A 15,747-nucleotide genomic window follows, 5' to 3' on the forward strand; every position below is an offset into this window, starting at 1 on the left:
GCTTTGGGTCCAATGAGTGGATGACATCTGTCCCAACGGTGAGCCGACACGTGTTTCCTCCAGCCAATGATGATTTTACACGTGGAAAATCCCTATTGGTCGGGGCTGTTAACGGGTTATCAGATCCAAAACCGGACCTGATCGCTTAAGGCGTTCCGTTACGGTGGATGCCACGTGTTGGTCATCCTTCACGAAAAGCACTTCTGTGACGCGCGATTTATCGTCATGGAAGTGGACACTTCCGTGATGATAATTTTGGTAATGTCATGGAACACTTCTACGACAGCACAGGTATGTCTATCTTGATTCTATCACAAAATTGTCATGGATGTACATGCATGATGGAAAGCGTGACCTACTGTGACAAACACGTATCATCACGGAAGTGTATTTTTTGTAGTGGAAGCCGCGCCGTCCCTTGTTTCTTTCCCCCTCTCCCCCTCACCTGACTAGCGGGGCCCGCTAGTCAGCCACTCAGTACGCGTGCGAAGCGGTACAAGTGGTGGTGCCCCGAGGCTTTACGCCTTCGACGTCAGCCCCCCTCCCCCCAGTCTGTTTCTAATTAAATTCAAATTTCATATTTTTTAGAGAGCTTCAAACAGCCAAAACTCTTTAACCATAAATCCAAATGAATTGATTCTTTTTGCACCGTGTTCTTTGTAAAGAAATCTAGCAGCTCACCAAAAATGGGATTTTCCCCTGCTGTATAGATTTTCTGGTGAATTTTAGAAGGGTTCTTGATGTTTTCTTTTTGTGTTTATAATTATTTTCGGAGGGTGAGGCTTGTCTTGAGGATCACCAGGAGGCTTGTGAACCTCATCTGCACTAAGGCAAGCCACAACACATTTTCAGGGGGCCATTACAATATTTGTGATTTTCCTACTTGAATGAATGATTTAATCCATGCATTTAGATAACTATTATGTTATTTATATTCTGTTAGTTGCTTGTTTAAGTTAATGTGCTGGATTTACAAAAAGTTTACAGCTAACTAGGTTGGTAAAGAAACTAGAATTAAATTTTGTTATGAAAGAGTAATATAGTTATGGATATAAGTAATTATATGGAGTTATTTTCTTGCATGAGAAAAATGATAAATTTGCTAGAAAAGATTCTGTTTAAAGTAAGGTTTAATCCTAACCAGAGAAGTGTCTTGAGTTGTTGAGGTTATGCTTGGTGTGGGGATAGTTGACTCAGTCATTTCTGTTGATATGTGATGCATATGTTAGTGGTGCATTTCATGGCATATTAGGGCACCGGTTATTTTCACTTTAAGTTGAACCTTATAATAACTCAACTTGAATATATTGTTGACCGGGCCATGGTGCCACTGAATCGAGTTTTTCCAGTGCAGCCACATTTGCGTTTATGAGAAGGCCTTTATTCGGTCTGTTGTCATGCCTCTGGCCGTTGCTTCCAATGAGGGAAGGTTATGGGTGTGCGGTACCCTGGCCCGGTAAGCAGACATAACCTTGTGTTCCCATTGTTGAGATTTTTGGTACCGTGTCCCCGTGTGGGATAATTTATGTGTTGGCCAAGACGGTGGTCGTGTGTCTTTGGTAGACACGGGCCACCCAGGACTAGCCCAGTGGGGAGTGAGTCAGAGTGGCCGGGAGAGTGTCATGGCAATGGGGGGGGGGGTCATCGAAATGCCGTTGGTCCACCCGAATGGGAGTGCGAGGCCATGGGTTCCATGGTGTGGGTACAGTGCGCTACCTCTGCGGAGTGTATTAATCTATCGATAGCCGAGTCCACGGTTACGGACACGCTCAAAAGTAGGTCACACAATGGGTCAACATTTAATAAATCTTGCACACTAAGTTATGAACTCTGCACTGTCGATTATGGCGGGAAGTCTGTCGGGTTGGATGAGACCAAGTGTTGGTCGTGGTTGTGATCGCCGGAAGGATCATCCTTTTAGACCAAATATGGGTCGTGGTTGTGATCGCCAGAAAGATCATGAGATATTCATAGTTAAGATTTTGAGGTTGGTACAGTTGTGATCCAAGAAGTGATCACCGTTGGTAAGAGGGATTTTTCTCACAAGAGCATGATCACAGCATGTTGGTTCTATTGTTGCATAATTAACAATTGTTTAATTATCATGATAATGTTTTTCATTATGTTTATGTCTGTTGTGAGCTTTCAAGTACATTCAATGTGCTGACCTGGCATGTCATGCCAGATTTCAGGAAAGCCTTGTTGGAAAGGAGTGTTATCCGAGTCTAGATCATGTCCACATCGGTGTCCCTGTGCTATGGAGTTCCGCTACGACGTTGTTCCGCTGCCGCGTAGTTGTTATGATCAAGGCCTTTATGTTCACTAAATAATGTACATATTGTTCAGCCACACCGTGTGTGCCGCTTGGCCTTGCTACCAGTTGTAATATAAACTTTGATCCGCTAGCATCAATAAAGCAGTTGTTTTCTATACCAAGATGTTGTGTGTTGCCAGAAGACATGGTCTCTGGGTTGGCAATGCATGGTAAACCGGTTGCTCTGAGCTGGGGTGCCATAGTATCCTCATACCTAGTTCAATCTCGTTACCGGCAAGTCTCTTTACTTGTTCCGTAATGCATCATTCCGCAACTAACTCATTAGTCACAATGCTTGCAAGGCTTATAGTGATGTGCATTACCGAGAGGGCCCGGAGATACCTCTCCGACAATCGGAGTGACAAATCCTAATCTCGATCTATGTCGACTCAACAAGTACCATCGGAGATACCTGTAGAGCACCTTTATAATCACCCAGTTACGTTGTGACGTTTGGTAGAACACAAAGTGTTCCTCCGGTACTCGGGAGTTGCATAATCTCATAGTCACGGGAACATGTATAAGTCATGAAGAAAGCAATAGCAACAAACTAAACGATCATCATGCTAAGCTAACGGATGGGTCAAGTCAATCACATCATTCTCTAATGATGTGATCCCGTTAATCAAATGACAACTCATGTCTATGGTTAGGAAACATAACCATCATTGATTCAACGAGCTAGTCCAGTATAGGCAAACTAGTGACACTCTGTTTGTCTATGTATTCACACATGTACTAAGTTTCTGGTTAATACAATTCTAGCATGAATAATAAACATTTATCATGATATAAGGAAATATAAATAACAACTTTATTATTGCCTCTAGGGCATATTTCCTCCAGTCTCCCACTTGCACTAGAGTCAATAATCTAGATTACACAGTAATGATTCTAACACCCATGGTGTCTTGGTGCTAATCATGTTTTGCTCGTGAGAGAGTCTTAGTCAACGGGTCTGCAACATTTAGATTTGTATGTATCTTGCAAATCTCTATGTCTCCCTCCTTGACTTGATCGTGGATGGGATTGAAGCGTCTCTTGATGTGCTTGGTTCTTTTGTGAAATATGGATTCCTTTGCCAAAGCAATTGCACCAGTATTGTCACAAAAGATTTTCATTGGACCCGATGCACTAGGAATGACACCTAGATCAGATATGAATTCCTTCATCCAGACTCCTTCATTTGCTGCTTCCGAAGCAGCTATGTACTCCGCTTCACACGTAGATCCCGCCACGACGCTTTGCTTAGAACTGCACCAACTCACAGCTCCACCGTTCAATAAAAACACGTATCCGGTTTGTGACTTAGAGTCATCCGGATCAGTGTCAAAGCTTGCATTGAAGTAACCATTTACGACGAGCTCTTTGTCACCTCCATAAATGAGAAACATACACTTAGTCCTTTTCAGGTATTTCAGGATGTTCTTGACCGTTGTCCAGTGATCCACTCCTGGATTACTTTGGTACCTCCCTGCTAAACTTATAGCAAGGCACACATCAGGTCTGGTACACAGCATTGCATACATGATAGAGCCTATGGCTGAAGCATAGGGAACATCTTTCATTTTCTCTCTATCTTCTGCAGTGGTCAGGCATTGAGTCTAACTCAACTTCACACCTTGTAACACAGGCAAGAACCCTTTCTTTGCTTGATCCATTTTGAACTTCTTCAAAACATTATCAAGGTATGTGCTTTGTGAAAGTCCAATTAAGCGCCTCGATCTATCTCTATAGATCTTGATGCCCAATATATAAGCAGCTTCACCGAGGTCTTTCATTGAAAAAATCTTATTCAAGTATCCTTTTATGCTATCCAGAAATTCTTTATCATTTCCAATCAACAAATGTCATCCACATATAAAATTAGAAATGCTACAGAGCTCCCACTCACTTTCTTGTAAATACAGGCTTCTCCCAAAGTCTGTATAAAACCATATGCTTTGATCACACTATCAAAACGTTTATTCCAACTCTGAGATGCTTGCACCAGTCCATAGATGGATCGCTGGAGTTTGCACATTTTGTTAGCACCCTTTGGATCGATAAAACCTTCAGGTTGCATCATATCCAACTCTTCTTCTAGAAATCCATTCAGGAATGCAGTCTTTACATCCATTTGCCAAATTTCATAATCATAAAATGCGGCAATTGCTAACATGATTCGGATGGACTTAAACATCGCTACGGGTGAGAAGGTCTCATCGTAGTCAACTCCTTGAACTTGTTGAAAACCTTTCGTAGCAACTCGAGCTTTGTAGATAGTAACATTACCGTCAGCGTCAGCCTTCTTCTTGAAGATCCATTTATTCTCGATGGCTTGCCGATCATCGGGCAAGTCAACAAAGTCCACACTTTGTTCTCATACATGGATCCCATCTCAGATTTCATGGCCTCAAGCCATTTTGCGAAATCTGGGCTCATCATTGCTTCCTCATAGTTCGTAGGTTCATCATGGTAAAGTAACATGACTTCCAGAACAGGATTACCGAACCACTCTGGTGCAGATCTTACTCTGGTTGACCTACGAGGTTCGATAGTAACTTCATCTGAAGTTACATGATCTTCATCAATAGCTTCCTCACTAATTGGTGTAGGAGTCACAGGAACAGATTTCTGTGATGAACTACTTTCCAATAAGGGAGAAGGTATAGATACCTCATCAAGTTCTACTTTCCACCCACTCACTTCTTTCGAGACAAACTCCTTCTCTAGAAAGGATCCATTCCTAGCAACTAATGTCTTGCCTTTAGATCTGTGATAGAAGGTGTACCCAACAGTCTCCTTTGGGTATCCTATGAAGACACATTTCTCTAATTTGGGTTCGAGCTTATCAGGTTGAAGATTTTTCACATAAGCATCGCAGCCCCAAACTTTAAGAAATGACAAATTTTGTTTCTTGCCAAACCACAGTTCATAAGGCGTCGTCTCACCAAATTTAGATGATGCCCTATTTAATGCGAATGCAGCCGTCTCAAAAGCATAACCCCAAAATGATAGCGGTAAATCAGTAAGAGACATCATAGATCGTACCATATCTAGTAAAGTACGATTACGATGTTCGGACACACCATTATGCTGTGGTGTTCCGGGTGGCGTGAGTTGCGAAACTATTCCACATTGTTTCAAATGAAGACCAAACTCGTAACTCAAATATTCTCCTCCACGATCAGATCATAGAAACTTTATTTTCTTGTTACGATGATTTTCCAATTCACTCTGAAATTCTTTGAACTTTTCAAATGTTTCAGACTTATGTTTCATCAAGTAGATATACCCATATCTGCTTAAATCATCTGTGAAGGTGAGAAAATAATGATACCCGCCGCGAGCCTCAACATTCATCAGACCACACACATTAGTATGTATGATTTCCAGCAAATCTGTTGCTCGCTCGATAGTTCCGAAGAACGGCGTTTTAGTCATCTTGCCCATGAGGCATCGTTCGCAAGTACCAAGTGATTTATAATCAAGTGATTCCAAAAGTCCATCAAAAAATATGACCTAAACGGCAGTGCCACAAATAAGTTGCACTATCATTATCAACTCTGTATCTTTTAGCTTCAATATTATGAATATGTGTATCACTAATATCGAGATTCATCAAAAATAGACCACTCTTCAAGGGTGCATGACCATAAAAGATATTACTGATATAAATAGAACAACCATTATTCTCAGATTTAAATGAATAACCGTCTTGCATCAAACAAGATCCAGTTATAATGTTCATGCTCAACACTGGCACCAAATTAATCCCGAAGGTAGATGTAGAGGTAGCATGACGACCGCGATCACATCGACTTTCGAACCATTTCCCACGTGCATCGTCACCTCGTCCTTAGCCAATCTTCGCTAAATCCGTAGCCCCTGTTTCGAGTTGCAAATATTAGCAACAGAACCAATATCAAATACGCAGGTGCTACTGCAAGCATTAGTAAGGTACACATCAATAACATGTATATCACATATACCTCTGTTCACCTTGCCATCCTTCTTATCCACCAAATACTTGGGGCAGTTCCGCTTCCAGTGACCAATCCCTTTGCAGTAGAAGCACTCAGTCTCAGGCTTAGGTCCAGAATTGGGGTTTCTTCACTTGGGCAGCAACTGGCTTGCTGCTCTTCTTGAAGTTCCCCATCTTCCCTTTACCCTTTTTCTTGAAACTGGTGGTCTTGTTGACCATCAACACTTGATGCTCCTTCTTGATTTCTACCTCCGCAGCCTTTAGCATTGCGAAGAGCTCGGGAATCGTCTTATCCATCCCTTGCATATTATAGTTCATCACAAAGCTCTTGTAGCTTGGTGGCAGTGATTGAAGAACTCTGTCAATGACACTATCATCAGGAAGATTAACTCCAAGTTGAGTCAAGTGGTTGTGGTACCCAGACATTCTGAGTATATGTTCACTGACAGAACTATTCTCCTCCATCTTGCAGCTGTAGAACTTATTGGAGACTTCATATCTCTCAATTCAGGCATTTGCTTGAAATATTAACTTCAACTCTTGGAACATCTCATATGCTCCATGATGTTCAAAACATCGTTGAAGTCCCGGTTCTAAGTCATAAAGCATGGCAGACTGAACTATCGAGTAGTCATCAACTTTGCTCTGCCAGACGTTCATAACATTTGGCGTTGCTCCTGCAGCGGGTTTGGCACCTAGCGGTGCTTCCAGGACGTAATTCTTCTGTGCAGCAATGAGGATAATCCTCAAGTTACGGACCCAGTCCGTGTAATTGCTACCATCATCTTTCAACTTTGCTTTCTCTAGGAATGCATTAAAATTCAACGGAACAACAGCATGGGCCATCTATCTACAACAACATAGACATGCAAAATACTATCAGGTACTAAGTTCATGATAAATTAAAGTTCATTTAATCATATTACTTAAGAACTCCCACGCAGACAGACATCCCTCTAATCATCTAAGTGATCACGCGATCCATATCAACTGAACCATGTCCGATCATCACGTGAGATGGAGTAGTTTTCAATGGCGAACATCACTATGTTGATCATATCTACTATATGATTCACGCTCGACCTTTCGGTCTTAGTGTTCTGAGGCCATATCTGCATATGCTAGGCTCGTCAAGTTTAACCCGAGTATTCTGCGTGTGCAAAACTGGCTTGCACCCATTGTATGTGAACATAGAGCTTATCACACCCGATCATCGCGTGGTGTCTCAGCACGACGAACTTTCGCAATGGTGCATACTAAGAGAGAACACTTCTACCTTGAGATTTACTGAGAGATCATCTTATAATGCTACCGTCGATCTAAGCAAAATAAGATGCATATAAGATAAACATCACAATCAATATAAGTGATATGATATGGCCATCATCACCTTGTGCCTATGATCTTCATCTCCAAAGCACCATCATGATCACCATCCTCACTGGCTTGACACCTTGAACTCCATCAAAGCATCGTTGTCGTCACGCCAACTATTCCCTCCACGACTATCGCTACCGCTTGGTGATAAAGTAAAGCAATTACATGGCGATTGCATTTCATACAATAAAGCGACAACCATATGGCTCCTGCCAGTTGCCGATAACTGTGTTACAAAACATGATCATCTCATAAAATAAAATTTAGCATCATGTCTTGACCATATCACATCATAACATGCCCTGGAAAAACAAGTTAGACGTCCTCTACTTTGTTGTTGCAAGTTTTACGTGGCTGCTACGGGTTGAGCAAGAACAGTTCTTACCTACGCATCAAAAACCACAACGCGGTATAGTGATTGCTTTTTGATCTTCAGAAAAAACCTTGTTCATTGGATCCGATTCAACTGAAGCTGGAGAAACAGACACCCACTAGCCACCTATGTGCGAAGCACATCGGTAGAACCAGTCTCACGTAAGCGTACGCGTAATGTCGGTCTAGGCCACTTCATCCAACAATGCCGCTGAATCAAGAATCAACTAGTGATGGCAAGCAATATGTATATACCCATTCCCACAACTCCTTTGTGTTCTACTCGTGCATATAACATCTACGCATAAACCTGGCTCGGATGCCATTGTTGGGGAACATAGTAATTTCAAAAAAAATCCTACGCACGTGCAAGATCATGGTGATGCATAGCAACGAGAGGGGAGAGTGTCATCCATGTACCCTCGTAGACGGTAAGTGAAAGCATTATGAGAACGCGGTTGATGTAGTCGTACGTATATAAAGGAGCAAGGGGGAGGTCGGCCGGCCGGCTCCGGCACCCCATGATGTAGTCGTACCTTGTGTCTTGGGGTGCCCCCTACCCCCGTATATAAAGGAGCAAGGGGGAGGTCGGCCGGCTCTAGCAGGGCACGCCAGGAGGAGGAGTCCTCCTCCTAGTGGGAGTAGGACTCCCCTTTCCTAGTCCCGCTAGGAGGGGGAAGGAAGGAGTGGGAGAGGGGGAAAGGCAAGGGCCCCCCTTCCTTGTCCTATTCGGACTCAAGGGGAGGGGACGCGTGGCCTGCCCTGGCTGGCCCCTCTCTCTCCACTAGGGCCCAACAAGGCCCATTAACCCCCGGGGGGTTCCGGTAACCCCCCCCCCCCTGACACTCCAGTAAAATCCCGATTTCACCCGGAACCATTCCAATGTCCAAATGTAGGCTTCCAATATATTAATCATTATGTCTCGACCATTTCAAGACTCCTCGTCATGTCTGTGATCATACCTGGGACTCTGAACTACCTTTGGTACATCAAAACACATAAAACTCATATTACCGATCGTCACCGAACTTTAAGCATGCGGACCCTACGGGTTCGAGAACTATGTAGACATGACCGAGACTCGTCTTCGGTCAATAACCAATAGCGGAACCTGGATGCTCATATTGGTTCCTACATATTCTATGAAGATCTTTATCAGTCAAACCGCATAACAACATACGTTGTACCCTTTGTCATCGGTATGTTACTTATCCGAGATTCGATCGTCGGTATCCTCATACCTAGCTCAATCTCGTTACAGCCAAGTCTCTTTACTCATTCCGTAATGCATCATTCCGCAACTAACTCATTAGTCACAATGCTTGCAAGGCTTATAGTGATGTGCATTACCGAGAAGGCCCAAAGATACCTCTTCGACAATCGGAGTGACAAATCCTAATCTCGATCTATGCCAACTCAACAAGTACCATCGGAGACACCTGTAGAGCACCTTTATAATCATTGTCGGTGTCAAAACCAGCGGATCTCGGGTAGGGGGTCCCGAACTGTGCGTCTAAGGTCGATGGTAATAGGAGACAGTGGACACGATGTTTACCCAGGTTCGGGCCCTCTCTATGGAGGTAATACCCTACTTCCTGCTTGATTGATCTTGATGAATATGAGTATTACAAGAGTTGATCTACCACGAGATCGAGATGGCTAAACCCTAAAATCCTAGCCTGTATGACTATGGTAATGATTGTCCTTTTCTCCGGACTAATTCCTCTGGTTTATATAGACACCGGGAGGATCTAGGGTTACACAAGGTCGGTTACAAAGAAAGGAATCTACTTATTTGATCGCCAAGGAGAGTCCCCTCCAGACACGGGTGCAGTCTTCAGTCTTCGTATCTTCACAGCCCATCAGTCCGGCCCATGGCTAACAGCCCGGACGCCCGAGGACCCCTTAGTCCAGGACTCCCTCAGTAGCCCCTGAACCTGGCTTCAATGCGTAGATATGTCTTTGTCATTGCAAGGTAGGTTCCTCCTTCTGAACTCTAAGGCGGTCTTCGGATGTAATGGTCGTATCCGGACCTGTAACACACACACACACCAGACACCACCGCAGAGAATATAATAATCCATGAGTCAAATCTGCTGACAACTTTTTGCAACATGACATCATGTCCGCTCGGTCATAATTTCGAACCGTTTTTCGTCTGCTGCTCCACATTTTGAGATGCGGTTGCCATTGGCACGTCTTGTCAAAGCAGAGATCGTGTCCCCTTATTGCGGGATTCTCATCAATACGGGCGTGGGTAACCCAACCTTGCCGTTCACACAGCCCTTGGGAATAGGCGAGTTCTAAGGCGAGTGGAGAGGCGTTCAATATTCACTGCCTTTATAAGGAGATAAGAATCCCCTTTCTTCACCCATGCCTTCTCTCTTCATCTACCCTTCCACTCTTGAGCTCCAGCGCCCAAGTTCTCATCTTTTTCCCACTCGAGCAAGCACTCAACCATGTCCGGATCCGTAGGTCAAGGCAAGTGGATGGCCTCCTCCGTCAAGGAGAAGGACATTGCCAAGCTTCGGGCGGCCGGGTACCTGGCGAAGGAAATCGCCCACCGTCTTCCAGTCCAGGGGCAAGTCGTCCCCACACCGAAGCCCAGTGAGAGGGTGGTATTCATCCCTCACTTCCTCCGCGGGCTAGGGTTTCCACTCCACCCCTTCGTCTGTGGGCTGATGTTCTATTACGGGCTAGACTTCCATGATCTATCCCCGAACTCCTTCCTCAACATCTCGGCATTCATCATCATGTGTGAGGCCTTCCTCCACATCCAACCCCACTTCGGGCTGTGGCTCAAGGTATTCAACGTGAAGCCGAAGGTGGTGGATGGCCAGCATGCAGAGTGCGGAGGCACCATGGTGAGCAAGCTGACCAATGTCTCCTGGCCAAAAGGCACTTTCGTGGAGACTGTAAAGGAATGGCAGAAATAGTGGTTCTACATCACAGAACCCCGCGGCGCCAGCTGGGCCGCAGCTGCCGAATTCAGCTCCTGCGCTCCCATGTGACTCACCTCCTGGGTCGAGAAGAGCCCGAACTGGTATTCGCCAGATGAGCTGATAACACTACAGACGCGCATTCAAAGCATGGTGGACAAAGATATCAAACTTGTCGATGTAATCCAGGTGATGCTAGTTCGCCGGATTCTCCCATGCCAAAACCGAAGCCGCCCTCTATGGGAGTTCAATCCAAAGAAGCACCATACCCTGAAGAAGCTCTTCGAAACCACTCACGAAGACGCCTGGAAGTTGCTCTTCAAGGGCAACGAGATTTCGTCGGCCACAGATTCGGACTGCGGGCACGACATTAACCACCTCACCAACGAGGTATGTTATTTTTAACGCATCCCCTACTTGCTTGTTTCAAGGATGATATCTAAGCTTTTATTAACATTGCTTCTTCAGGACTGGATGGAGAGGGCGAAGCGGATCCAGTGTCCGGCTCCGCTGGCTGAAGAACTAGTCATCCCACGTTTAGCGAAGATGCTGGTGCCGGTGCCCTATAAGGAGCCGGAGAAGAAGGCCAAGGGGAAGGCCAAGGGGGTACGGAGTGGCCCCTGCCGCAAGGGCGCTTCGGACGCGACGTCCGAAGACAAGACCCGCTCCTCCACCACCGAAGACGACGACGATGAGGAGGAGGAGGAAAGCGGTTCTCCCCCTGATGGGGGGAGGAAGAAGAGGGCGACCTCCACAATTCTGGAGGCGGAGGCGCCCAAGAAGGGGAAAGGTGGGCAGCTCCGCATGGGACGTCGACAGTAGTCCAGAGCGACGCCCCCGGAACAAGCCCCTGGCCGCATCGTGAGTGCTAAGAACCCATACACGTCCAATTATCTGGCCCTTCCATCTTATGGTATTTTAGATGGTTTAATTATGTCATTGCAGTCCGGCCCACGACAACTCCCAGCGATCCTCATCACGAGGTTCATTTGATTCAAGGGCAATGGCGAGCGAGTCACCGCCGACCTCTTACTCCCCCAAGGCCAAGGGCGACGTAGAGGTGCTGTCCCGAAGGACTTTCCCAGGCCGGGGGGAGGCTCAGGAGGTGCCAGAGGGCGAGGCCTCCGTTGCTGGACACCAGGGGAGCCAGTCCCCATGGAGACTAGTGGTGAGGGCCGTATTCAGTTCGTCCCATAGTCGTATTTGATTCTGGAGACCGATACGGCTCCGGAATCTGGCGCGCAACCTCCTTCGAAAGAAGGGGGTATGCCTATTCCGTCGGTGACCCCTGTCCAACCAGGGGCACCGGATAATCTGCTGGAAGCGCTGCGAGGTGCTTCCATTGTGGATGAGCGCCGTGTTCTTATGGGCATGGTAATTGAAAGGCTTTAGTCTGCCAAGAGCAGACTAACCGAAGCTTGCAGCACCCTGCTGACAGTTTTTGAGGTAAGCAATGCAAGAAAGAGAAAATCCCAATATAGACAATAGCCCCTGAGACACTGTCCGGTGTTCGGAAAGAAAAAAGCCAGACAGAGGATCAATATTTTATTGCAGGAAACTAACTACATTTGTCTGAAATGAATACGCAGGCGTCGCTGTTGGCCGCAACCTCGCATACTAACGAGGTCTTCGGACTGAAGCAGAGACTGGAGTAGGCCGAGGAGGAGCTCAGGTAGCTCCAAGAAAAACAAGGCATGTAATAACCCGTTATGTATTCGAAAAAAGTAAAATGATATGCATTGACCGAAGTGTCATGATATGTATAGAAGCGACGACCAAGGTCGAGGCCCTGAGAAAGGCCCTGGCCGAAGCCGAGGGGAAGGCCATCAAGGAGCAGGACGTCCATAAGAAGCTCAAGGCCCGGTTCAACGAGGTCCAACAAGAGCTCCAGGACGCGGTGAGGAAGTGCGAGACCTTGGAGCGCGATGCGTCGGCTCAAGAGGTCGAACTCGCCAAGGCTCGTCAGAGTGCGGAGAGGGCCCGGAGGGAGGCCCAGGGCACCCTCCGAGAGATCCAGGAGGCCAGGACGATCGCGGTGGGTAAGGCATTTTGTATGCAAAGCAAGTATGTGAAGAGGAAGTATCTTTTACTAACCCGGATTCGGAGTTCTCCACGGGCTTTTGCTGATCTGCCACGTAGTGTGTCCGACGCCGCAGAGTTCTTCCGAGCCGAAGAAGGGAGCTCCACGGAGAAACTGTTCTGATCGCAATATCTTGCGCCAGAACATCCGGTGCCCTTCAGCGATCAGCTAAAATAGCTGGTCGAGCTGCACAGGGTGGCCGAACTGGCCATGAAGGATTTAATAATCCGTCTGTGGCCAACCGGAGCTATACCCGGCAGTTACTTCGGCCTCGTGAAGCGGCTGGTGGATGCTTGTCCTAGGCTGGACGCCGTCAAGCGGTCCGTCTGCATCGAGGGCGCACGTATGGCCTTTGCCCGCATCAAGGTCTGTTGGGCGAAGATGGACGCCATCAAGCTTGTGACCGAGGGGCCTCCCGAGGGCAAGGAGCACCGTACACCTAAGAGGTATTTTGGCGACGTCCTGGAGGGGTCTCGTATTATAGCGACGCAGTGTTCGCAGGACATTATCTTTGACTGAATGTATTCAAGTTCCTTCTACCTTGTATGATAAAACAAAGTGGGTTTGTAATATAATGCTTGTTATGTTTTAAATTTTACCTCCTGTGCGGCAGTGTTGTATGAAATCTGAGGGTTGGCCAGTCGTCGGCTTCTGCCCCCACGTAGGTAGTACGGAGGTGTTCGGGATGGAATCTAAACAAACTTGATCCAATTATATGGTCCTTGAAGGAGTTGTTTAGCGCAATGAACCAGGCAATTAGACCAGAGTGCTATAGGCATCTGATCGGGAAGTACCGATCCTTCGTGTAATGCGGAAGAAATCTCCAATGATTTGCGACCTCCGAAGAGCTGACCGGCTCTCGCCGCATCATGATAGTCAGTTTTCGACTTTTCTCTACTGAGGTGCTCCTTTGGATAAACCAAGGCACAATCGCAGTAGTTCTCCCTTTACTACCTTAGCCGATATAGCGGAACATAAGGTAGCAAGCACAGGAGCCGGGCAACCCAACTATTGACCAAAGACATGATTCGGAGCCAATGCATATAGTGCTAAATTCGGGGTGCCGAACTATACTATAAAAAGTGTTCGGACTTTTTTGCCATAGTGTAGGGTGCTATGAAGCCCCTGGCAACCATCAAATGTACCAAAGTGTATGGGTTCTACCTCATAGGGTTACCCACAGGGGAGAAGAAGAGAGAAAAAAGAAAGAAAACAGAAAGGGTGCAAAGGTGATGAGCTGGGGCCCTCAAGCTCCAGCCGCGAACTGTTTTCATTGTAATTTGATTAATACGTCGAGGTGCATTGATACAAGTAGTGCGATAAGCAACAAGCTATTTAGCATGCCGAAAAGCAAAGGAGAGCTGCATTTGGGTCCTGAAAAATAGGTAGAGTGATTACTAACGAAACCACCTTGAAATTCCCCCATACGTCTGCGTTTCTCGCCGTCTTGGTGTGTTTATCCTTCAAGGGGACTTGTGATCAGGCCATCAGGACTGAAACCTAAAAAGGAAACGAATAAAAGTGAAATTATGTGTGTATCCGCTGTCGATTCAGCCGTATTGTGGATCACAAACTAGCTATGCCTCTTTCGATGCCCATGGAATTTTGAGTGCGTAGTTATGTACGCGTGGTGCGAATGCCACTACTTGACCAGGACTGTGACGGAGGCCGAATTGCTAGTCTAGCTCCTGACGAGCCGAGATGTCTTGCTGTAGGGTAGTTCAGGCCCTCTTGACGGTGTCCGTGGGCTCGGCAGATGAATGAGGGTTCTGCTTGAGAAGGCCGCTCTATACTTCTGCTGCCAAGGCAGCTGTGTGCTCTTCTGTGTGGAGGGAGTGTTTCGTATTTCCATTGACTATTATGATGCCACGTGGACCGGGCATCTTGAGCTTGAGATAAGCATAGTGTGGCACTGCGTTGAATCGGGTGAATGTGGTCCGTCTAAGTAGTGTGTGATAGCCGCTGCGAAATGGGACTATGTCGAAATTGTCCAGAGATCCGAAGACAACCTCGAGCGTGATTGAGCCCGTACAGCGGGCCTCTACACCTAGTATGACTCCTTTGAAGGTAGTCTTTGTGGGTTTGATCCATGATGGATTAATGCCCATTTTGCGCACTGTGTCCTGATGTCTACTACACAACCTTCTGCTTGTAGACGTTGTTGGGCCTCCAAGTGCAGAGGTTTGTAGGAAAGTAGAAAATTTCCCTCAAGTGGATGACCTAAGATTTATCAATTCGTAGGAGGCGTAGGATGAAGATGGTCTCTCTCAAGCAACCCTGCAACCAAATAACAAAGAGTCTCTTGTGTCCCCAACAGACCCAATACAATGGTAAATTGTATAGGTGCACTAGTTCGGCGAAGAGATGGTGATACAAGTGGTATATGGATGGTAGATAAAGGTTTTTGTAATATGAAAATATAAAACAGCAAGGTAACTAATGATAAAAGTGAGCACAAACGGTATTGCAATGTGTTGAAACAAGGCCTAGGGTTCATACTTTCACTAGTGCAAGTTCTCTCAACAATAATAACATAATTGGATCACATAACTATCCCTCAACATGCAACAAAGAGTCACTCCAAAGTCACTAATAGCGGAGAACGAACAAAGAGATTATGGTAGGGTACGAAACCACCTCAAAGTTATTCTTTCCAATCAATCCGTTGGGCTATTCCTATAAGTGTCACAAACAGACC

Source organism: Triticum dicoccoides, chromosome 4A (assembly GCF_002162155.2).
Source record: "Triticum dicoccoides isolate Atlit2015 ecotype Zavitan chromosome 4A, WEW_v2.0, whole genome shotgun sequence".
Taxonomy (NCBI): domain Eukaryota; kingdom Viridiplantae; phylum Streptophyta; class Magnoliopsida; order Poales; family Poaceae; genus Triticum; species Triticum dicoccoides.